The sequence below is a fragment of the Felis catus genome, chromosome C1 (assembly GCF_018350175.1).
Source record: "Felis catus isolate Fca126 chromosome C1, F.catus_Fca126_mat1.0, whole genome shotgun sequence".
In the NCBI taxonomy this organism is placed as follows: Eukaryota; Metazoa; Chordata; class Mammalia; order Carnivora; family Felidae; genus Felis; species Felis catus.
Window position 1 is genome coordinate 135,957,393 of NC_058375.1, and position 24,187 is coordinate 135,981,579.

At 38.0% G+C, this 24,187-nt stretch overlaps 1 long non-coding RNA gene across 1 annotated transcript in view; it reads left to right on the forward strand.

Moving 5' to 3' along the window:
* Positions 1-24,187, forward strand: part of LOC123379142 — a 34,796-nt gene that overhangs the window by 9,271 nt on the left and 1,338 nt on the right. The gene's annotated exons all lie outside the window — the stretch shown is intronic.

A 24,187-nucleotide genomic window follows, 5' to 3' on the forward strand; every position in this document is an offset into this window, starting at 1 on the left:
TGTAGAAATTATTAGGTTTGTCCTTAATCTCTGCTCCTTTTATTTTATTGTTTCTATCACCACACTTGCTGCTCCCACCTTCATAATAATCATGTTTGCTATAAATGACCTCCACTGATCCTTGGCACTTTAATGGAAAAAAAAACTAAACTAAAATGTATTTAGTATTTACTAGTGTTTGCTATGTATCAAGCTTCAGGGGAAGACCCTTATATATTTTATTTCATTTAAGTCTCACACTTCAATAGGTTGTATAATTAAATAATTTAACACATTGAGGCCAGGGAGATTAAATTTCCTGAGACCACTCAACTGGTTAGTAGCAACCCCTGAATTAAAAAAAAAATTGGTTTGCATGATTTCAAAAATTGCTCAGTTATTTTCTTCCCATAACTCCCCCTGTTAATTTGCTGAATGTTCTGATATTTAAAAAAATTGGTTTGCTTGTTGTCATGGCATAGTTTTTATTGTTTGTTTATGAATGTGCTTGGTCATAGATAATTATATTGTTTTACTTCATTTGAGTTATATGTGGATTGTTGCAACTACATATGTTTAGTTTAATTGCTTCTTAGTTTTATTTTTTTATTGAAGTATGATTGATATATAACAGCATATTAGTTTCAGGTGTATATTATAGTGATTTGATATTTTTATACATTACAAAATGATCACCACAATAAGTCCAATTACCATCTGTCACCACACAAAATTATTACAATATTGTTGATTGTGTTCCCTATGCTGTACATTATATACCCATGACTTATTTATTTTATAACTGGAAATTTATGCCTCTTAAACCCTTTTACTGATTTTACCCACCTTCCTGTAATTGCTTTATAAAGTGTTTTCCTGCTTATAGTCTCAAAACTTGCTGTTTTATGCCTTGCGTTCAGATCAAAAATCATAAAATCAAAACTTACAGACTGATTTCAAGTGGTTTGGGAAAAAGAGGCGATGGTATAACCCTCTTAAAGAAACAAAATGGCATCAGTATTCCTCTGACATATATAATGCTACTGCATTAAAAAATTCTATGCATACTGTCATCATTTAATTAGCATCACTTTTAATTTCTTGATAGTACATAAAATAATCCTCAGTGTTAGAGTCCATGACATCTCAGAACTGATTAAATATGATGAATAGCTTGGCCAAATTCACATAGGAAAGTCACTGGTAGTGCCCACAATCACAAAACTTGTAAAGAATTCATGCTCCAGACTCCTGATTACTAAACTATCCTGCCTTTTAGTAGACTACCAAGAAATTATATTTTTCTACTCTGTGTATCAAAGATGGTAAAACTTACTGAATGTATTAAAAATTAAAATGTATTCTGCATTATACCAAAAAAAACTATATACCTTAGAGTGTAACATAATAAAAATACATATTCTATTAGGATGGATTCTAATCACTAGCATAAGATGGTATGCTTACAAACACTAACATTGATTTATCTCCAATTAGCCTTCAAAGACAATAGATTGGGATGGTAGCCATTCGCTCATCATTCTAGGTTTCCTTCACTTCATGTTTCTTTCCCTGATGTATAGGACTGCTAGTCTAATATGTAAGGATGCCAGGGCTTGACATGTAAAAAGGAAGCCGCAACTCTGTATTATCTTAAGGTAAGAACAAAGAAGAAAAAACAAAACTCCTTAGGAAAGAGTTAAAGACTTTCCTGATGGAGGAGTATCCTTGAAATTAAATATTTCTCCATACAAGTTGACATTTAAAATGTGTGACTTAAGAGAGATAAGAAGAAAATTGTGAGAAACATAACCTTAAATATTTTGGATCACATTTTCGTGGATTATGCAGCATTTGGCACAAACTTTCGGAAACAGAAACACTCCAGGGTACTGAGGAGTATTTGTGTGCACTTTATGTGAACATATATGCATACTCACACAGTGTATTTGGGGTATAATGTACTAGCTATATAGACTATGTCTATGGCAAAATTGCTTTTCATGTAACATTTCCATCCCTGGGACTAAATGTTGGCTCTTTTAAATTTGTTTTTATGGATGCTTCCATGCTGAACTTATGGAACATAGTTGTTGGATAGCACAAATATTGTTTTAATTCTTCATGGGCAGTCAAACGTCCTTTGAGAAGTCACCCTGGAGCCATTCTTAGAGATGGCATGTTGTAGACTGGACAGAACAAAGCAGTAAAAGAAATAAAATGGAACTATGTTATCATTGGCTGCCCTTTAAACATATTAAAAGCTCTCAGAAGAGATAATCTGCAGTAGGGAATAGTGCTGTGTTGGCATAGGGTGTACAGGATGAGCTAATGGGTCTTTTCCATCTCTAATTCCTGTGATACTGCAGATCTAAGAGATGTAGCCAGTGATTGTTTACAACATAACAGATTTCTGTCTCCCCTCGCCCCCCCCTCCTCTTTTTCCCCCCTGTCCCTGGGGTTCAACAGAGAATCTCTTAAAATAAACAAGAACTGTGAGAAACTAAGAGAAGTCAGCGACCGGCCCACTTTTTTTGTGGCAGAGTATGGAAAGTATGAAGCGCTGATCTGACTGTAAGGGCTGGAAAGCGCAGGGGCCTGAGCCATTTACACTACAGGCAGTAGTTAAAAAAGGAAAAAAAAAAACAAAAAACTTGAAAAAAATGGGTGTAACCCTGGGCTTTGATACAACTGGCCTTTCAGCCCCCACTTGAGATTTGAACATCCCCAAGGGAAGCTGTGGTTTGGAATAAGATCGTGCATTTAATTTCACTCAGGGAACTTATTGGACTTGGCACCAAAAGAAAGAATTTGCAGTATATTTTTTGTCATGATTAGTGGCCCCCTCACCACAACATTTGATTATTTTGGAAAGGGAAAAGTTAAATCCTTGTAAAGTTGTGATTTACAATTTGCGAGCATCCAGGTAGGGAGCATGGCTTCTGCCAGCTTGATCATGGGATCCACATTTTATTCTAGCTCATTGATGTGAGAAAACAAAACAGTTCTGTGGGGGGAAATAGACTTGGAAATCTATCCCTTGATTATCCTGGGAGATTTTCTCTCTACACTACATCTTCTCTCAGTCACGTTGATTTTGGTCTCCGCTGGAACTTGTAGCAAGAAACTGGCATGGGGCTGGTTTACTTTTCATTTCGAATCTGTAGTATCTGGCATTTTTATGATTTGATTTCTTTGCCCTCACAGTTATGCAAATCTTGAGGCAAAGAAGTTAGAAGGAGGTTCTAATATTATACCTGAAAGTAACTTGCACTGGACTTTTATCCCTCAAGGTTTATAATTAAGATTGGAGATCTCACGGATGTTTTAATACAGACTAACATATATCCAGATAGCCAAAGGGAAAGGGCATGACCAACCGGGTAGGCCGATGAATATTTTCCTGATAGATGCACAACTTTCCCCATAGCTGTGATGCTTTATCCTCTGACGTTAAGAACGCTGTTTGCAGAAGTAACATTCCTCTGAACACTCAGCTTTCTGAAATGGTGTCCTGCCACAAGGACGGAAGTAGGGTAAGTTTGAACATCAATGCTGAGTAATAGCCAAGCAAATTACATTCTGTTCCAGGGTCCAACAGCCAGTCAGGTCTTGAAGTAAATCATGAAGTAGAATTAATAGCAATTAAATGCCACCCCTTTTACTACTTTTGAATTTGGGGGGGTCTATTTTTAGTTGGCTTTGTGCTTACTGGAAAACAGTCTGTAATGTTTAGGCAGAAAGTTCTCACCATGATTACTGAGTGAAAGTTATTTGCTGAATAATGTCAATGTAGCAATGTTAGTGGTATTGTTGGCAGAGGGAAAAGACTTTTTTCTCTCATTCTGGACTTGGACAGGAGATAAAGATAAATACAAGACTTTCGTTGGTATTTGGGAAGTATTCCATTTGGTATACTTGTCCCAAGTTGGGCATGGTGGTTAAGGGAATAGATGGGTAAGGGCAAGGAGCCCAGGTTCCAGTCCCAGCTAGCTGTGTGACCTTGGGCAAATTGTCTCTCTTCTCTAGGTCTGTTTTCTCGTCTGTACAATGGAGCAAGTAAAACTGTTTCATTTGGTTGTTGAGGGGATGGGAAGGTTAATATAGATATATCATTAATGTTGTGTAATGATTGGACCATAATAAGAATTCAATAATTGCTAGTTATTATGGCTGTTTGGTATTGACCTCATTAACAGGATAGTTCCTGGTTGTACATCCTGGTAAATTTAGATCCATTTCTCTGTGGAAGTAAAAATACAAAATCTGCTTCCTCTTTCTACTCTCACTGACTTAATGACAGGGAGTCAATGAGAGTTTTCTTATTTGACCCCACCTTTGCAAAGCTGTTATAAAACTTGAATCAAAAGCCAATTTATTCTGTATTAATGAGGCCTCTTTCAATTGACCATGACAGGAAACCAACTCACACTTTTTCTTACATTTTCTCATGTTTCTAGGAATTCTGATCCATGGGTTCCTGTTATCTCCTCTTCCCCTCTGCCCTCTTTCCTCTTCCTTTTTACTATCTCCCTTTCCTCTCCAGGATTTACTTTCCTCTGCAATGGATTCATTTTAGGCAGGCTGTCTACACATGCTGGCAAATATGCTCTCCAGTGTAGGTGATCTGACAGCTAGAATTCCTAGAGGATCCATATCAAAATGAGGTGGCCTTCTCATAATGAAGGCTAGATTGTTCCTCCAAATATGTCTAGTGGATATACACTTACCAGTTACCAATTGTGGGCCATTTTTCTCTACATATGCTCTTTTTCATATCTGAACAATTTTGTAATGTCCTTGCCTAAAATAACGCAACCCTCCTCTATACTATAAACATATTCACCCCTTTCAGAAGAGTTACAAACCCACACCTTACTTTTTTAGTACGTCCAAAATGCAGGTTCAGGATATTTGAGGGATGTGTATTTGCCTGGAATCTGACACAGATGTGGCAATTTCATAACCTAATGACAATTGCTAAATGGTATTTTCAATTACCACCTCTGTGGACATTGGAGAAGGAATGAGTGGATAAATTCACTAAGATTACTATTCAGTAAAGGCGAGAAGGAGTGGTCAAGAGTTTTTGGCATATACCGTATTCCGTTGGACTGGAGGAGCAGGATCCCTTTGTTCTGGTGGTAGAAAGCATTTCATGGCCCCAGTCTGGCTACTCTGAGATATGCTTCCTGTCCATTGTCTTTCAAGACCTCATCTGAGAGGGCAAAGGTTCTCCTGCTATGGCAAAGTGATTTCAAGCAACTCAGGTCACCCGGACATGGTATCAGCGTCCTGGCGATTGACTTGGGGATTGGCCATTCCTAGACCTTTATTTATCAGTCTTTGAGTTTCTTTGATAAACATCTTTAAAACCTCAGGGGGCTGCCGATCTGTTAGTTTTACTTGAGGCGCTCTACATGTTATTGATTCTAAGATGCACATTCTTTTTTACCTTTTCACATTTTGGAAATGTTCCTAAAGCCAGTGAACACGTGGAGTCAAGGGCTGTCAAGAGCTGGATTCTAGACCCTGTTCTGGGGTTTTTGTTTTTTTGCTTTTTCCCTTTAGTAAGAACCTTGATGTGTTGCCCACACCTCCTCTACTGCCTATGTATTAACAAGCACCCTAAGGAAGGGAAAAAATTCTACAATATTCAGTAATTAGAGTGGTTAGGAATGTGGAGGGACAAAATGGACAAAATCAAACACAGTAACATACCTGTTTGTTACCTTTACAACTTGTAAAATTTGACTATTTACTGTTAAAAATACCTTTGATGTTCATTAATGCCATTTACATTAGAATTGACATCATCTAGGACATCTACCCCGCTCTCTTCCAAAATACCTGATACCACTTACAGAGACGCAGTCAAGGTTGGACTTGATTTACATGATTCTGATCAAATCTGGCATTTAAAAGTTTTTCTGTGCTAGTAAATTCGTCAATACGGTCTCTATTCATAATTTCTATGGAATTATTATTACTTTTTTAATGTTTTTATTTATTTTTGAGAGAAAGAGACAGAACGCGAGCGGGGGAAGAGCAGAGAGAGAGGGAGACACAGAATCTGAAGCAGAATCCAGGCTCTGAGCTGTCAGCACAGAGCCTGATGCAGGGCTCGAACCCACAAGCTGTGAGATCATGACCTGAGCTGAAGTCAGATGCTTAACCGCTTAACCGACTGAGCCACCCAGGCACCCCTCTATGGAATTATGAAATTGTCATTTGCATTTAAAAAAAATTAACATCCTCAAAATCCACCTAATCTTATGCAGATTAAGTCCATTCTCAGAGAACTGTAGGAATTAGTTTATTTGCAAGGAGCAGAGCTCAGATCACTTATGACCTGGTTGACTTAGCTGTTTTCTCTCCATCCAGCCCCCTGAGTTCTGTGTCCATTTATTGTGTCTACTTCCTTTTCAATCTGCACTTGAATAACTCATCTTCCTTTTTCTGGACATACACCTCTGTCAATACCTTCTTTGAAGAACAGATCTGTTGTTAATTAGTTTTACTTTTGTATCCTAGCTGTGCTTTCCTTTAATGCTGCAACAGGCGTGCTGGAGAGAAGACGTTCCCCTTGTCCCCTAAAGCACAACTAGTGAAAATACTGCTCACACTGATTAAACATAAAATTGAGGATAAGTTAGCTGAAGGCCTAGAATCATGCTTAGTAAACTTAATCATAAAACATTATCTGGAGCATTAAAAAAAAAAAAAAAAAGAAAGTTTCCTGGGCCCGGTTCCAGACTCATCGGGTCAGACTTTCTGAAATAAGGTCTTGAGAATTGTTCTTTAATGAACTCCCCAGGCAGTTCTTATGACCAGGCAAGTTGGTCTAAAATAAGCCAAAAATGGAAGAGGGTATAAACATAAGAGCTCAATGGATGCCACAAGATACTGCATGACATGGAAACGGGTAAAAGTTTGATCGACCTTTTCCAAACACATTCATGAATGGTATAATCTTATTGAAATGTTATTGTTGCCCTCGTAGTTTCTCTTTCCTATATTGTAAACTTTAATATGTCCAAGACGTAGAAAGTTATATGAAGTTTGAAACCAGAGAGAATAAATAACTAAATCCCACAGGATTTGAACGTGAGGATTCTATAGAAGTGAGATGTACTTTTGTACCCACACACATAAACAAGTACTTGGTTTCATCTCATTTATCTCCTAAAGAGTAACTTTACTCCAAATTTTGCATTTCTTTGACTTTATTTCCTCATATACCTTAATGTTTCTTTTTCAAAAAATTATATATTTTCTAACTTTATTGAGGGATAATTGACGAACATAACTGTATGTATTTAAAATGTACAGCATGAGTATACATATGAGTAAAATATATATTATATGTAATGTATATATACACACACAGACAGTGGAATGATTACCAAGATCAAGATAATTAACATATCTTCATCTCACACAGTTAACTCTTTGCGTGTGTGTAGTGAGAACACTAAAGATCTACTCTGAGCAACTTTTAAGTATACAATATCATATTGTTAAGTCCGTTCACCATACTGTACCTTTGATCCTCAGAACTTATTCTTCTTATAAATGAGAGTTTGTAACCTTTGGCCGACATCTTCCCATTTTCCCCTCACCACAGCCCCTGGCAACCATCATTCTGAGAGCATTACGGCAGGTGAAATAAGTAAGACAAATACTGTATGGTATAATTTACATGTGGAAGAAACAAACAAACAAATAAACAAAAACCAATTTTATAAAAACTGGGAATTGAATGGTGAATACTTTAATCTTTCTAATATGTTATTTTGCGAGTATTTTATTACTTTAGAGAAGGGTAATTTTATAGGTAAAAATGATATGATGTACACGATCGTTTGTAATTTTTTTACTATTTAGTATTTCTACATTAAGAAATCCATTTAAAAGTATTCTAACATCAACCTTTGAACCAAATCACCATCTATCTAGATGATATTGAAATGGTTAAAATATAATCCTTCACATAATTTCAATAGTGCTATGTTGCAAATATCTTGGCAGCAGGACAAAACCATGAAGATCAAAGATTTTGACAAAAGACATTCTTAACTATGACAGCCCCGTATTTAATTAAACCTTTTCTGCAACAAGTATTTGAAACACTTCATTCCACATTTCTAATGTTAATTATTTAATTAATGTCTTCTAGATAGGCTGTAAACTGGCTTAGGTACCTACATTCTATATTCCATTTAGTCTCTACTTTGTAAGTCTGTGGCCAGTTAACTAGTGGCATTTCTGCTAGTCTAAAAACAGAGACCAAACTGCCCCAGATCTGAGATCATCTGTTCTATGGCTTTCCAGATCCCCTCATGTAAGGATTTGAGAACCCAGCAAAGAGAAAGAGTTAAGCCTATTCTCCTAGTTGGCAGAAACTTTGTAGTTTAAAATTACATACTGACTCTGGTGTAGAGACATAAGAAATTATAGAGCAGACACTGTCCAGGACAACGTATAATTTACAATGTACTAAAGAATGTATACCGCATGGCAAAGTAAGTGAAGTGCTTCTTCAAATATAAGTGTTTTGCATAGAAAGGCAGTAATTATCCACTCCTAGGGAAATGTTTGCATTCATTCTAAATCAATATTTACTATTCATTTCTTGTGTTCAACAAAACAGGGATTTAACTTTTTTTTTAATTTTAATGAAGCACTAAGACTATAATAATTCTGCAATGTAATTGTCTTGATATGAAATATTGCTAAATGGTGTTGCTATTTCGAGAAAGAGCAGTGTGAAATGGAAGGGTATCCCTGTTTGTGAAATGTTACTTTGGGAACATTCAATTCAAACTCAGCCAAGCAGGGCAACTCACCAGTTTTCAAAGATAACTTAAGCTGTCTCTTTGGTAAGACCCTTAACTAGGATCATTCAGATGAGTCTTTGGCTTTATATCTTTTTTTCTTTCTCCTAACACAGGCTTTCTGATAACGATTCTGTTTCAACTGAACTATTGCTTTTCAGTGTGTGTGTGTGTGTGTGTGTGTGTGTGTGCGCGCGCACATGTGCGTGTGTGTAAGAAATTCTCCTGTACAATTGTTCTTTTCTGCAAGAGGAAAAGATTTCTTCCCTTTTACCTTCCCAATTCCCCCTGATTATTTTGTTCAAAGGAACCTCAAGGAAAATGCTGAGGGAAAAAATAAGAAAATAGGACACATGAATACTGTACTCTGAGACAAGACTGAAATTCTCTGGGATATTTTTATTTATAGAGCTTATGGTCTGATCGTTCTACGACTTTTCTTTGGAAAATGACTACGATTTTTTATTATAGAGGCTAGAAAAGAACTGGACAATATAACAATATGTTATATTACAACATGAATACTCTTTTTTTTTTCTCAGCAACAGAAACAATAATGGCTTTGCCCCGAGTGTCAGGTCAAAGCAGAGTCCTTCAGTGCACATCATTACGTTACCAAATGCTACATAAATGCCCAAGTTTTCTGCAAGCTTATCTCTCTGTCTTCCACTTCTGCATATAGTTAAAGATCCAAGGTTTTCTCTTGTTGTTCTCTTGATGATTTTGTTGTTGTTATTATTTTAGCGGTGGGTCAGACCTATGGGACATCTTTTTGAAAATCCCGCCACTCTCAAGAGGTTTTTCAGATTCTATATCGATTAGCTTATTCGATATTAAAATTTAATCAATGTATCTTTGGATTCACAGCTTCTATAGTGTCCCTGTATTATTTAAAATGAGATTAGGACAGGAAGGGAATCAAAAGTAAATCATATATCTTTGCAAGCTCATTATATGGTGTGGCTAGTCTGACTTTAAAATGTTCGTGTAACAGCAGTTGGAGTGGGTCTGGACCAAGATTCCCTCTCTGTGCTTTCCTGCCATTTATAATTCATGCAAGCTCTTTGAGTGAATTACTATTTGGTAGGTACTCTGGGGACAAATAATATCATTTATGTATTGTGATTGCTGCTCTAGTCTATCTTCCTTTTTATTGACAAGAAACAAGGGTGTTGCTTGTAGTTTTGAAAATAAATGGGGTGCAGAAATTGTCCTTCTCTTTCTGAGAAAGGCACCTTCTTTCTGCAGGAAATGCTATTGTAAACTGTACTGTTATAAATGGTGTGTTAGTTTTCAAGATATTCCAGTCTCAGTGTATGAAGTAACAAAGTGTTCCTTTAGCATTCAGTAGAGAGAGCCAGTGGAAAAGCAGCAGTTAAGGACACGTTCCTAAAGTCTGGAAAATCAATGGGACACTAAAAAGGGAACTGAAGTGGGACCGGAAGGAACCTCTTGAGGGTCATTTACAAAACCAGAAACTGATTATGAACAGAGCTTTTACCCAAGGAACTGGAGGGGGCCAGAAACCCCATTCTACTGCACTCAGTGAAATGCCTAATAGTTGAGATGTTTTCTGCACAGCCCATAAAGGATAATGAGGAAGGCTTTGATAGCTTTAAAGAAAGTCACTCTGTGGCCTCTCACAAAAACATGATCTGAGTGTAAGTGGCAAATGCTTGCAGACCCCAAAATGAAAAGGGGCAATGCCAGCTAGGTAGGCAGTTACCTTGCTAATTGCACAGAAAGAGGTCCTGATGTGAGTTTGCACCTGAGGGAAAAATAAAAGCAAGGGATGTCAGAGTGTAAAATCTAAGATCTCATTTACTTAAGCTGAAGCCTTCTGGAGTCCTTGAAATTAGCTATGGTTTTACCTCTACATGATAATTATTTAATGTAGGTCAAATTAAGGACTAACCTGCGTTCTTAGTTTTATTTTCTTATATATATTTTTTTGGATTATGCATCATCCTTATATTAGTTGGGGTTCAAAACTATCGTATTACTGCTTTCCTGTGGCAATCATTTCTGAGATTTCTCTTGTATATCACCAACCCCCCCCAACTCAAGCAAAGACTTCATGAATAATTTAAAAAAGAAAAAAAAAGAAGAACATTCATGTTGAAGTATTTATATTAAGTTTGGTAATGAAGAAAACAAGTTTCGTTAACTGTTCTTTTTATGGTGCCTTTGCTACTCTTAGCAAAAGTCTATTAAAAAGAGAAACCCTAAAATCCTCTCCCAAGGCACTGAGGACACTTGCACTGACCTTGTGTTCATTCTTTCAGAATATGAGACAGTTACATTGAGTAAGAGAGTAGCTGAATGCTTTTATTCATAGAAGTAATTTGCTACGTGGATAATAGACTAGTCGACCAACAATGAAGTCATGCTCTCTGCCAGTCTTTAGGCAAGATCATTGATCAATCAGTTGGTAACTTTATGACCATTGATCACATACCTGCTTGGCATGATACCCAAACAACTGCTGAGATTTAGCTGCAAACAGATTGGAGAACAACTTCAGCTCAGGTCATGATCTTGTGGTCTGTGAATTCGAGCCCCACCTTGGGCTCTATGCTGACCCTTGGAGACTGGAGCCTGCTTCAGATTCTGTATCTCTCTCTCTTTCTGCCCCTCCCCCACTTGCTCTCTCTCTCTCTCTCTCTCTCTCTCAAAAAAAAATGAATAAACATTAAAAAAAATTTTTTTAAATGATGATGCTCTTTGAATCAATGATCTGAAAAAGAGGCAACAGAATGTCCTGCAAGCTGTGTCCTCAACCACTCAGAGAAAGCCTACTCCTGATATTTACATGGATGTACTGGTTATGAGCCTCTCTTTATCTTAGTACTGACAGTCCTAGAAGACTGACTGACACATGGCAGAATGGGGCCCACAGTGTGCCCCCAGTGTGGGGCCCACACTTGGTCATCGCCCGCACCTGGACTTATTTCAGCTCCAGGGATGTTCAGTGCAATATCATTGATGAATAGATGCCTCTTCTTTGGATTATTTCATTATCCATGTCAGCAGTTTTCAAATTTTTTTGGTCCCAGAACTCTGATCCACACAAAAGTTATTGGGGACATTTAACAGTTGAGTATCATATCTATCAATATTTACCCTACCAAAAATTAAAAATGAGATTAAAAAAATACTTATCAATTTATTTAAAAAAAAACAATAATGAATCTATCACTGTGCCATAAATAGGCTTTTCATGAAAGATAGCTACATTTTCCAAAACAAAACATTTAGTGAGAAGAGTGCCACTGTTTTACATTTTAGCAAATCTCTTTAATATCTAGGTTCTCCCATCTGCTTCTTCACTAAGCTAGTCATCTTTTCAAATATTATGTAGCCTTTGGAAAACCCCCTTGTAGACTCCAGAGAGAATGGAAGTGAAAAAGGCAAAAGTGTCTTAATATTGTTAGGCAAATATTTTTGATTCTGCAGACCCCCTGAAAGGTTCTCAGGAAGCCTCAGGGAGCCTCATGTATCACAATATGGCTCTAGAATGTGTTGAATTCATGGGTCCATTTCCCTCCCCACTGCCAAACAATGAGTTCAGTGGAACACCTGACACATATTAGGTACTCAATATAATTTCTTTTCCAATTATTCTTTTCTAGCTCAAAGGAAATCTTTTAGATTTGTGTCTCAGGGCTCAGATCGCTGCAGATCCTGATGATTTTTCATGCAGGAAAGAACATTATCTCACTCTGGGTCTCCTTTTAGGTCACTTCTCTTTGCCCTTGAAGAAGGTTAGGGCAGAAAAGGAGAGGAAAATGGGAATGGGAGAAAAAACAGCATTCTGGGATCCTTATGAGGAACAAAATCACACACCTGGGATTCTGGATTTCTATAAGTTTCATGCCTTAAATAGCCAGTCCTAATGGGTTCTAAACTATTTTCACAAACATACTAATTTTAAAACAAATAGGGTGTGCATAGGGTGCTGTGTGGTATGTCTGAGGTATGATTGAAGGATAAATCTAGAACCTATTACTGTTTCACCATCTGAGAACTGATGCCATACAACACAGCTTATAAACATAAGTGCCATAACTATCAGATGTATATCATTACATCTGTCAACAGTCAAACCAATCTACTCAAAGTATTTAAAGGCTAGAAAAAAAAGCAACACATATATTTCCACAGTTTGGCGTTGAGTTTTTGATCACGTAAATGCTAAAATTCATTTGCTTTACCCCATGTTTCCTGGTCTGCTGTGTGCTACAGATAAAGCAATGTAGAAAGACACATGATTTTAGCTTTCAAATGCCTTGCAGTCTAATGAAATCTACTCAGAAAACATAGCAATTAATGATGCAGAGTAATGTATGTTAGGATGTGGAGAAACAAGATGCTTTAAGAACCCATAAAAGGGGACATAACCTGGTCTTTGCAGGAAGAGTAAAGCTGCTTAGGGAAAATGAAGTTTCCTGAAGAGTGAGTGGAGCTGGCCTGGTTGGCATTCACATGAAACTGGAAGGATCTGCCAAGTAGAAGGAGCATAGAGAGAGACCACAATTCATTTGCTGACTCATTTACATCAATAACTTTGAGATTGTTTATGGAGTCTTTGAAAGGTTATGATCAAAATGTGATCACAAAGAGGCTTGAATTTTGTCAAGATCATTCTGGCTGCAGTTTGGACACAAAAGGCGAGACTTGTGTCATGTTGGTCCTAGAGAAGGAGGATGGAGGGCTAAATACATAGGATGGCAGCAGAAGTGATAACTGTGAACAAATTCTAGAGGTACTGAGAAAGTTGCTCAAATATGCTTTAATGATTGGTGCAGAGATGGGGATGGAGTGAAGAGGGGAAGTTAGTTTGAAGCTCAGGTTCCTGGTGTAAGCAATTGAATATTTTCATTGAAACAGGGAGCCCAGTAGGAGGAATATACAAGTGCAGATGTCAGAGAAACATAACGAATTCACTCTTTTTGAGATGTCTGGGCGGAGATACTGAATATTAGATGTCACCTATGAAATCACATGTAAAGTTTTATGGAATTATGGAGTTCACAGGCTTATGGACTCTATTAGACTGACCACTATGAAATGGAAAACTCATGCTTTGTTAATTGCTACTCCATTGCCTATCATATCTGCTCCAAAGTTACGAAGTTCACTAAATATTTATAGAATAAACAAAAGTGCAAGTGGCATGAATAAAGAACTGTGAGTATCAGAGGAGCGATTTGGAATGGCCGGATAGATTTAGAAGTCAGTAGCATGTGGGTGACAGTTGAAGTCAAGGAATTAATTGAAATAACCTGGGTGGATAGTTAGTGTAGGGAAGAATGAGGAGGGAAATTAACAAGTACCTGAAAGAATTGCAACTATATGTAAGGAATAGGCAGAGGAAAATGAATCTCCAAAAGCTATAAAAAAGAGGACCCAGAGAATTGGAAATTACAACAATCTATATTCTTTTTATAAGCAACAGAGACTGACTATCTATCCTAAGCAAAATTTAAACATATCAAAAAGTATCTGGAGAAAATACAAAGGCAGAAAACATGGAAAACCAGGTTTGGAAAATGGACATTAACAAGGTAAGCTATGGAGAGCTGGATAGCATAAACTAGAATAAGCATAAATTGGTGGTGGTTTGGAGGGGGTCTTCTGTCACTGTCAGTGCATGAATATGACTTTTAATCATCCCTATAGCCTGACTTGATCAAACTTTGAAATCCCAGAAGAAATGATCTGATTGGCTGAGCCCTGCTTACAGCTCTACTCCCTGTGCTGGGGAAAAGAAAACATTATACCCCTTCAACTTTCATAATGGGAAGTGACAATTAACTCCCACCCAAACTCCATTCCAATGGAGCATTCCCAAAAAGGGAAATAGAAACATTGGTAAGGAGAGGGGAGTGGGTACTGGGTAGAACAAAAAATGGCAAATATCATCATGAGACAAAAGCTAGAAAACTACGGTAATCTTATAAATTGAGATAAATTTGGATAAAGAGAAAAAAACCCAAAGACTTCTTCATTGGCAGCAACAGCAAGGAGGTCACCGTGACTTTGGCAAGAGTAATATGAGCAGTGTGGTGGTGCTGGAAACCAGACTGGAATCGACGGAGGGGTGACAGCTGGGTGACAGAAGGAAAAAAGCTAGTGTAGACAACCATTTTAAGAAGTTTAGCTTAGATTAATACAAGGGGAAATTTGCTTTCATCATCTGGAAACATTGAGAATGACAGAGAAAACAATTTTGCCCTTAAGCAGAGATTTTCTAAATCCAATGACCAGGGAAAGAGTTCTAAATCTTGCATGACCCGAGATGGGTAAATTTCCACATCTGGGCAATTGCCCATGCATTGGAATCTCTCGTTCTTTTTGCAGGATGCCAGTGGGTTGCACAACTCTGTAAGCGGCCTTGCCTTTGCCTCTGAAAATCTTAGCCACATGATTATCACTCCGATGTTTCAACGTAGGTTGATATTATCCTTAATATTGCTGTCCTTCTATTTTTCTCTAACTAGGATTTCGAGCACATTGAGGCAGGGAGCTCTTTTAGTCCTCACGGTACCTGCCAGAATAGTAGCATGAAATAGTGTCCATGCTGAGGGAACATTGATTGATTAGTTTCTCGGTTTTAGAGAACTTTGACTAAAATGACATCTGTCCACAAATGTGCACAATATATTTTGTTTTCCTCCTTGAAGTTTCATTTGATATCTCCCCTGACCTCCTTTTACCATCTTTCCTGTGAATAGCTGTTACGAAAATACATTAAAACACACACACACACACACACACACACACACACACAGAAAAAAAAAACAAGCCTTGTTGCATTTTAAGATGGAATAAACTTTTAGATTGGAAACTTCCAAAACAAACTGAAACCAATGAGAAGTGCATTTTACTTCTTTATATCTAAAAATGGCACTGCTCAATTTAAACTATTTTTAAAACCTGTATATTCATGCAGCTTGCATACCAAAATGAAAATTGGTGAGTTATAAACCTTTGAAAAACAGGGTTTATAATGGAAACAGTAATTGACCCTTAAGTACAACATCAAAAATACAATACTATATAATACAAAGCCCAGGGCTTGGGATCTCATCTGTGCTCTAACCTCAGACTGGCATACTAACCCAACACCACAAAGCCAACTAATAGTTATATTCCAAGATGTTTTCTTCTTACATGGCAGGGAAGTGGATATGTGATCCAATGGCCACATGCAGCTCAGCTTCACAGAAACAATACTCCCAAATGTCTTTAATGAACTCACAGCTCCAGAACTACAACACACGACTAAGTCATTCGACTTGCTTGGAGAAACCACTTAATTAGGGGGAAAAAAAAGAAAGAAAGAAAGAAAAAAGAAAAAGGAAAGCTACCACTACTCTTGGAGGTGTGCTGTGTTGCATCACGGACTTTGGGTGTGTAACATAACACCACAGGATGTAGTGAGGGTACAGTGACCAACTGTCAGGAAAGCTCATGGGGTTACCGAAAATACTCCCGAGATATTTAGTTGTCTTCAACTTTGCTCTAGTTCATGGCTGATTCAGGTTCTCATTTTCTAAGCTCCAACCATCCATTTTTGTCATGCAAAAATGCAATCTAAACAAGGAGGAAAATAAAAGTATTAATAATTTAACTAATGAGATATGAAGGGTAAATCCATATTCCAGGTTATACCTTGCTCTAGGCAAAGAGGTGGATATGTACGCGTGTATGTGTGCACACACACGCGCACGCGCCCCGAAGATCTTAACTTGTACTGTTTGTGTTTGTTTTGGTTTGTTTGTTTTGTCTATGGAAGGGAGGGAAGGGGTTAAGGGAGTTTGTTGCTAAAGAAGGAAAGTTCAGGGATGCCTTTCATTGTAAAGATGAAATGTGAGAGCATTGCCAGTTTATTCCTTTAAGAAGCTTCCAAAGAATTTGTCAGCTAAGAATACTTAAGATTTTGCCTTTTAAAATGTCATCTATTCACACAAGTTTTCAATGACTTATGTTTATCAAGAGACAGCAGGACTCTGGTGTTTTCTTACTGGGATTCGTGTTTCTCTTGCTACCTTAACAACTGGTGAACTTGGCAAAATGAAAATGCGTGAAACATTAGTGACTCTGGGTACACTACTTCTTCATCTATGCCATGTGACCAACACACTAAGTGAGCTTTGGAGAAAGAACCCTTGAAGAAGATTAGAACCGGGACAGAAGGGTATTCTTCGTGGAAGTTTTTTGAAGATTTTAGAATTGCATTCAGCAATGTTTTTTCTAACTGCAGTTAAAACGCTGTATTTATATAGTGATGTGAAAAACTGTCCTGCATCATAAATTTTGGTGCTTAAACATAACAAAATAATTCCGAGGTCACAATAGGGCACCTCTATGATTTCTTCCAACACTGAGATCTATCTCAGATAACTTTATGGTCTATACTACCAATTGTGTTTGCTCAGTGCCACATCAAAGAATACAGATCTCTTCCATGCACATATTTGAACACATATACACAATTTCTACTTGATTTTTTTTGTTGTTCCTTCTTTCTTTCCTTATAATTCTTTCATAATACTGAATCTGTTTCACACAAGTTTATACCCTGTGTAAATTCTATAATTATATTCATGGCTTATTACTTTGTGTACAAAGAATAATGTGGTTGGTTGAAGTTTTGAAATATTAACTGATGCTTTCCCTTTTCCTTGTACACCTTGGCCTTTTCCAGAAAAGTCAGAGAAGAGATAACACATCAAATGCAAAGGAAAAATGAATAAGGTGTTAGCCTCTGAGTTTCAAGAGCCTACTCCTTGGGAGAGGCAGAGAGAACTCAGGGCATGAGCAAAATAATTGAAAAACTACCTGATAAGTAAAGAGCCAAGCTGCATTGTTGGCCATTAGATAAAACTGTCTCAGGCTCGGGCACAATGAAAGTTGAAAAGTAAACATTAAGAGATTAGGATAGGAGGATCCCAAGGAAAGAAAAAGACTCATGTCCCAGTCTCTTTGGCCGCCTGTAGGTAGGTGGGAAGCAGCATGTGTGAGGGGAAGGGAATGTAGGACAACCCAAAGCAGGATGGAGTCTAAGTATCAAGAAGCTTGCACAGATCCAAGGCTTCATACCAGGGTCCCGAGGACCAGGGTCTCATCAAGGAAGAGAACTTCTGAGATGTCCCATGTCTCCATCTTTGTCCCCCAAGTTCACACAAGTTGCTTGAGTCCTGCCTGCCAAGCCCATTCCAAAATTCCGAATTTCTCTAACTTCTTTCTAGCCTTTTCTCAGATCACTGAACGCAATCCTGCTGGTCCCATGGTCCACTGGGGTCATGGGAATCTCTGAAAGGCCCTTTGCTATAGCTTTGGTTATACTTAAACACATGAGAATTATTATTTTGTTGTTGTTGTTTATTTGTGTGTGTGTGTGTGTGTGTGTGTGTGTGTGAGAGAGAGAGAGAGAGAGAGAGACAGAGAGAGAGAGAGAGACAGAGAGACAGAGAGAGAGAGAGAGAGAGAGAGAGAGAGAGAGTGCAGGTGTGAGTCAGGGAGGGGCAGAGGTAAAGAGAGAAAGAAAATCCCAAGCAGGCTCCATGCTTAGTGTGGAGCCCAACACAGGGCTCCGATCCCACCACTTATAGATGACTGAGTCTCCCAGGTGCCACACACATGAGAATCATTCTACTGTCATCAGATGCAAAAAACTTTCTGAGCTGACCTGGGTCCACCTGCTTGGCCTCACCTCTCAGTCTGTGGTCTGCTGACATCTCAGATTCCATCTGGAAAGGGCACTGGTCTCCCCACACTTAATTCCCAGCCTACTCTAGGAGTAGGCTGTCCTTTTCTTACTAGAAACTGACTGGGTAGAGGAGGAAAGGGAAATGGAAATCTGTCTTAGGCACCCATTCATATCTTAGCTTTTAAAGTATACTCTGTAATCCTCTAGGGAATTTTGTCTTTCAACTTCAAATATGATATCTTGGTTCTAACTCATGAGTGAATACATTTTCTATTATCTGGGGTTTATTTTTTGATTTTTAATGTTTATTTATTTTTGAGAGACAGAGAGACAGAGCATGAGTGGGGGAGTGACAGAGAGAGAGGGAGACAGAATCTGAAGTAGGCTCCAGGCTCTGAGCTGTCAGCACAGAGCCCGATGCAGGGCTTGAACCCATGAACTCTGAAATCATGACCTGAGCCAAAGTCGGCCACTTACCCAACTGAGCGACCCAGGAGCCACTGTTATCTGGGGGTTATTGAGCTGCTTCATCCTGAGGAAAATGTAAGAATAGACTTGTTTAGTTTCATTATTTTTTTCTTTACGTTGTGGTGGCATACCTTCCCAGAAGTAAAACCATAGATGACCTTAATGGATTAAGTCAGAAAAACCCTAGGGCCCCAGGAAAATATATACAAAATATGAGTTAGCATTTCAAAATATCCCACCACAACTATTTGTGCAATTTCATTTAATGCTGTCCCTCCTGATAAAATATAAGCTGGACAAAAGCACAGATATCTTTTTGCTTATTGCTCTGTCTCTAGCTCCTTGTACATTGCCTGAAACATACCAACTACTCAGTACATGCTGTTGGATAAATGAAGAAATAAAACGACAAATAAAAAACACCTAAAATGCTGTTACTATTCTGTGACATGCCCTGCCATTTCCTCAAGAAGCAACTTAGGTGATTTATTTTACCCATTACTAATTCTGAAAACTACTGGTTGCAATCAATTTTTGGTGAGCCTTTTCTTTCTTCCCTGGTTTTGCAAACTTAATACATTCTTAATACAAAATGAGGTGAAGTTTACAAATACAAAATTAGACCGTTAGGCTTTTTTTTAAACCACTGTTGATCTGAGTGAGATTTGAACATATCTCTTGAGAGAAAGTAGTCATTTCAATTAATGAAGAATTTCTGGCAAATTGGTCTAGAGTCCTGCGAATGTTTTGAGTCTGACTGCACCAGATACACAAGGTTGAAATAAGAGATGAGGACTCACAGAAGTTTATTTTGCTCTTAGTATTGAGTTTTAGTTATAAAGTAAGGTTTTTTTAAAAAAAGAATGTTTTAAGGTTTTTACTTTATTCTTTGATCAAAGCAGAGGTTGAAGGTGAACTCACCTTTGATTCTTCTGAGTTGCTCTCTAAAGTCTGTTTCCATAAAAATTACCTGCTACAGATTCCTACTCCTCAGGCCCTACTTCCTGTCTGGAGTTCTCACGGACCTAAACAGAGGTTCAAGGTGTGTTGCTGAAGGGAGAAATACAGGCTGTAGCGATCTCTCTCGTGTGTCACCCAAGTGTGTGTGTGTGTGTGTGTGTGTGTGTGTGTGTACACAGAGGTCATTAAACCACATATTATCACCCCTGCAAGAAAAGCCATTCAGTTCTGGAAACTGAAAACTAGAGTTAATATCTTCTTCCAACTGTATAGAACATATAGATTAACAGAGAAAAATATTTCCATTCTAGTCAGTTATTCCCTAGAGATAAGACTGGTAGATTGATACAGATTGTGTATGTGTGTACATGTGTGTATGCAGGCATGTGTGTGTGTGTGTGTGTGTGTGTGTGTGTGTGTGTGTGTGTACGGGGGCAATCTATATAACTAGCATCAAAGTGATATAGTTAGCAGCAACAGAATATAGGTGCATTTTTAATAGATCCCCTGGCATAAATGATGGCTGCTTACGCTCCTTTAATGTGGATCTAATTTGGGTATTCCTCTCAAGGTAAATGTCAATTTCATCATCAAGGCATAACTTGATCAAATAATATAAAATACAACTTTGAAAAAACATTAAACACTTATTGAACACACATTAGATAAAACTGTAGCTAGTCAACATTTATTAAATACCAAGTCATAGTTCCACTTTCCTTTTTGATAGTTTCTTTTTGATAGTTCTTTGATATAGTTGAAAGCTCATGTCTAGAAAAAATCAGGTGGGATATTGAGGACTCAGCAAATAAATTTTATTTACAGAGAAAGTCAGTCAACATGATTTGGTATTCCTAAAATAATTGCCTAGTACCTTTACTACAGCTTAAGTAGATGCAGAGGAGAAACTTCCCTGGATGTTTCTATTGATGTTTATGTGTTAGGATAATTCCAGAGGCTTCTTCTCAGTGTTGGGAAAAGGCCATTTTGTTTTAAATTCCTGCATATCTTTCCCACATTAGTTCCTCTAAAGGGAAAAGTATACTAATTATTCATTCATATTTGGAATACTGATTGCAGAAGCAATCAGTAATAGTTTATCAAAAGAAATAAAAATAGTTATATGAACACCACGTCAGTCTTGAGCAACAGATCAGATTTGAAAAGTTTGAGACTGTTGTGGCATTGACATTTCTAAAGCAGTCACCATGAAGTACAACTCAAAATGCAGGTTTTAGGAAAGACCACAAAATACATATTTATATTATAGTTTCCTCACCATTCCCTATTGTTATGGGCATTCGTCCTGCCTTTCCAATTTTGAAAGAGAAAAGCCAAGAAGAAAGCCATGGTTTTTGAAGCATCTATTTTAGGTATGTGGATGGTTTTTAATAAGGCATGTTCCCTTCCTTCCTGCATTGCTTTCTTTTATTTTCATGCCTATAAGAATACTACGATTTCCAGAGCACACTTGCAACCCTTATCATCAGCTGAAAGTAAGTATCACCTTGTGGGCTGACCACGTAAAAAAAAATAATGAAAAATTCTCTGTGAATTGGGTGTGCTCATATGCTTTTCTTTCCAAGGATCGTAGGCCTTCATCTTTGGAGGGGAGCCTTGTCAAATGTTATCTTCAAGATCAGGGAAATCATTTGCTGCTAATGTATTGAAATCTCTACTCGTTTGTTCATTACCTTTTTTTTTCTTTGCAAAATTTTCCCTTCTTCTGTCCCCTTCCCCTCTCTCCCCTCACACTTATAGAGCCGAAGTAGTGGCAACCAGCAGAACTTTAGTTTTAATATTCACGGCTCCAGGAATCTGTGATCGTCGTAGTGCACATCTAAATGGAATTTAAATAATGTCACTCAACCTTCTGAACATGTGGCACTTACTTTTCTTGCTATTAAGAGATGGGGGAAAGATTGAAACGAGAAGCTACGAGATACATTTGACCTTTTCCCAAGGATATAAAATCCAGTTATTCATACTGATAATTATGACAAGATCACTAAGATCCATGTGTTATGTCTTCTATGTGGCGAAAGTAAAGAACATTTGTTTTGGCTAGAATTATAACCAAATCCCATTAAACAAAGTTGACTCTAGTCTTAGCCTTGATATACGGTGTTAGAAATGCCAGCATTTATGATTGAATTATTTTAATTAAACTTTAAAAATTTTGATTAGGACTGGGATCAGAAAAATCTGTGTTTGATTTATGTCAGGAAATATTCAGTCACACTTTGGGCTGAATTGAATGCATATACCACCGCCTTCCACTCATCCTCACTATCTACATATACTGTGAACAAAATCTAATTCACTTAGGTTCATTTAATGTTGAGGAGAACAAGCTGATATCAAATTCATGTTTGAATTCAGTCTGTATATTGTTCGTTAATTCAACCAAGTATTAATGGCCCATTCTGTACCTAACACTCCTGTGGGATCAGAAGGCCGAAGGACAGAACAGAGCCTGTGTGTGTGTGTGTGTGTGTGTGTGTGTGTGTGTGTGTGTGTCTTGTGTGCATGCATGGGCACATACACGCATGTGTGTAATGTGAGTGAAAAAGAGCCCCTGATGTGAGAACCTGCATTCTAGAAGGCAGACAGCATTTTTCAAAGGATTACAGAGATCTATAAGAAAGTATCAATCCATGTTGTCATAAGAGCTTTAAAGGAGAAGAAGAAAATGTTAGGAGAGTATTGCCTAATTAGGGAGGTCAGGAATTACTCCTCAGAGGAAGTCAGGACTGAACTGACATCTAAATGAACAGTAGGAGTTCTGGCATGAAGGAGATTGAGGGACAGGAGGAAGGAGCAATGACCCAGCTCTGGGATGGGGAAATGTGAGGCGTGAGAAGCAGGCAGAGGGCAGGCTATGGGTTTTAGCCTTCATGCTGAATGCAACGGGCAGCCACTGACATCTGAATCAGGAGAAAGGGGAAAGGACACAAGAAAAGAATAGGGCATTCTTCAGCTGCATTTCGGAGAGAACATTCTGATTGTGCCATGGGAAACCACACTGACTGTAAACGAATACTTTTAACAGGAGTTTGCTCCAGTACTCCAAGAAGGAGGGGAATGAGAGTTTGTATTGGGATGATGATGTGGAAAAAAAAAGAGAGAAGAAAGGAGTCAATACATAATTATTTATGATAAAATTATAATAAACCAATAATATTAGTGTATTATAAACAACAAATGTTGATTTATTATTTATAAATAGAAGCAATATCTATTATTAATATAAATATTCATATATACTATTCAGGGAGTTTGATTTGGATTAGGAGTTTGGGAGAGGACATGTTATGAGATGCCACTGAGGGGCACCTGGGTGGCTCAGTCGGTTAAGTGTCTGACTCTTGATTTGGGCTTAGGTCATGATCTCACGGTTCGCGGGTTCGAGCTCTGCATTTGGCTCCGCACTGCACTGACAGTGCAGAGCCTGCTTTGGATTCTCTCCCCCGCCCCTCTCTGCCCTTCCCCCCAAAATAAATAAATAAATAAACAAACAAACAAATAAATAAATAAATAAATAAATAAATAAATAAAGACATAATCTTAAAAAACAAGAGGCCACTGATTTCATTGATTGTACAATTGGTACTCTGTGATGCTCTTCAATGAGGAAAGAGACAGGAGCCGAGGAAGAGGGCCAGGATTGGAGTAAAACCATATGTGTGGTAAGGCCCATGGCCTTTGAAATATCCAAATGAAAATATCCAGAGAGCAGTGGGAAATGAGGCCTGGAGCTCAGAGGAGGGAGCTAGACCACAGATAAGCGCGTGCACAGCTTTTGTGTGCAGGTGGTGTGGATAAGGTTGCCTAAGGAGAGGATAGAGGGTAAAGAGGAGGGGGACACAGTCTGCCCAGGACACTGCACATATTGAAATTATAAGAAAGAGGTAAAGGCCAAAAAGTCAAACCAAGTGGTCAGGAACGTGGGAGGAAAAGAAAAAAAGTATAATGTTATTGTCATCCGGAGGTAGGAGAATGTTTCAAGATGGAGGGAAAAAGGGGCACCTGGGAGCTCAGTGGGATAAATATCTGACTCTTGGTTTCACTCAGGTCATGATCCCAGGGTCATGGGTCAGAGCTGAGCCCAAAGCCTGTTGAAGATTCTCTCTCCTTCACTCTGCCCCTCTCTCCCACGCTTTCTCACTCTCTAAAATAAAAAAATAATAATAATAAAATAAAATACTTTATTTCAAAATATGGA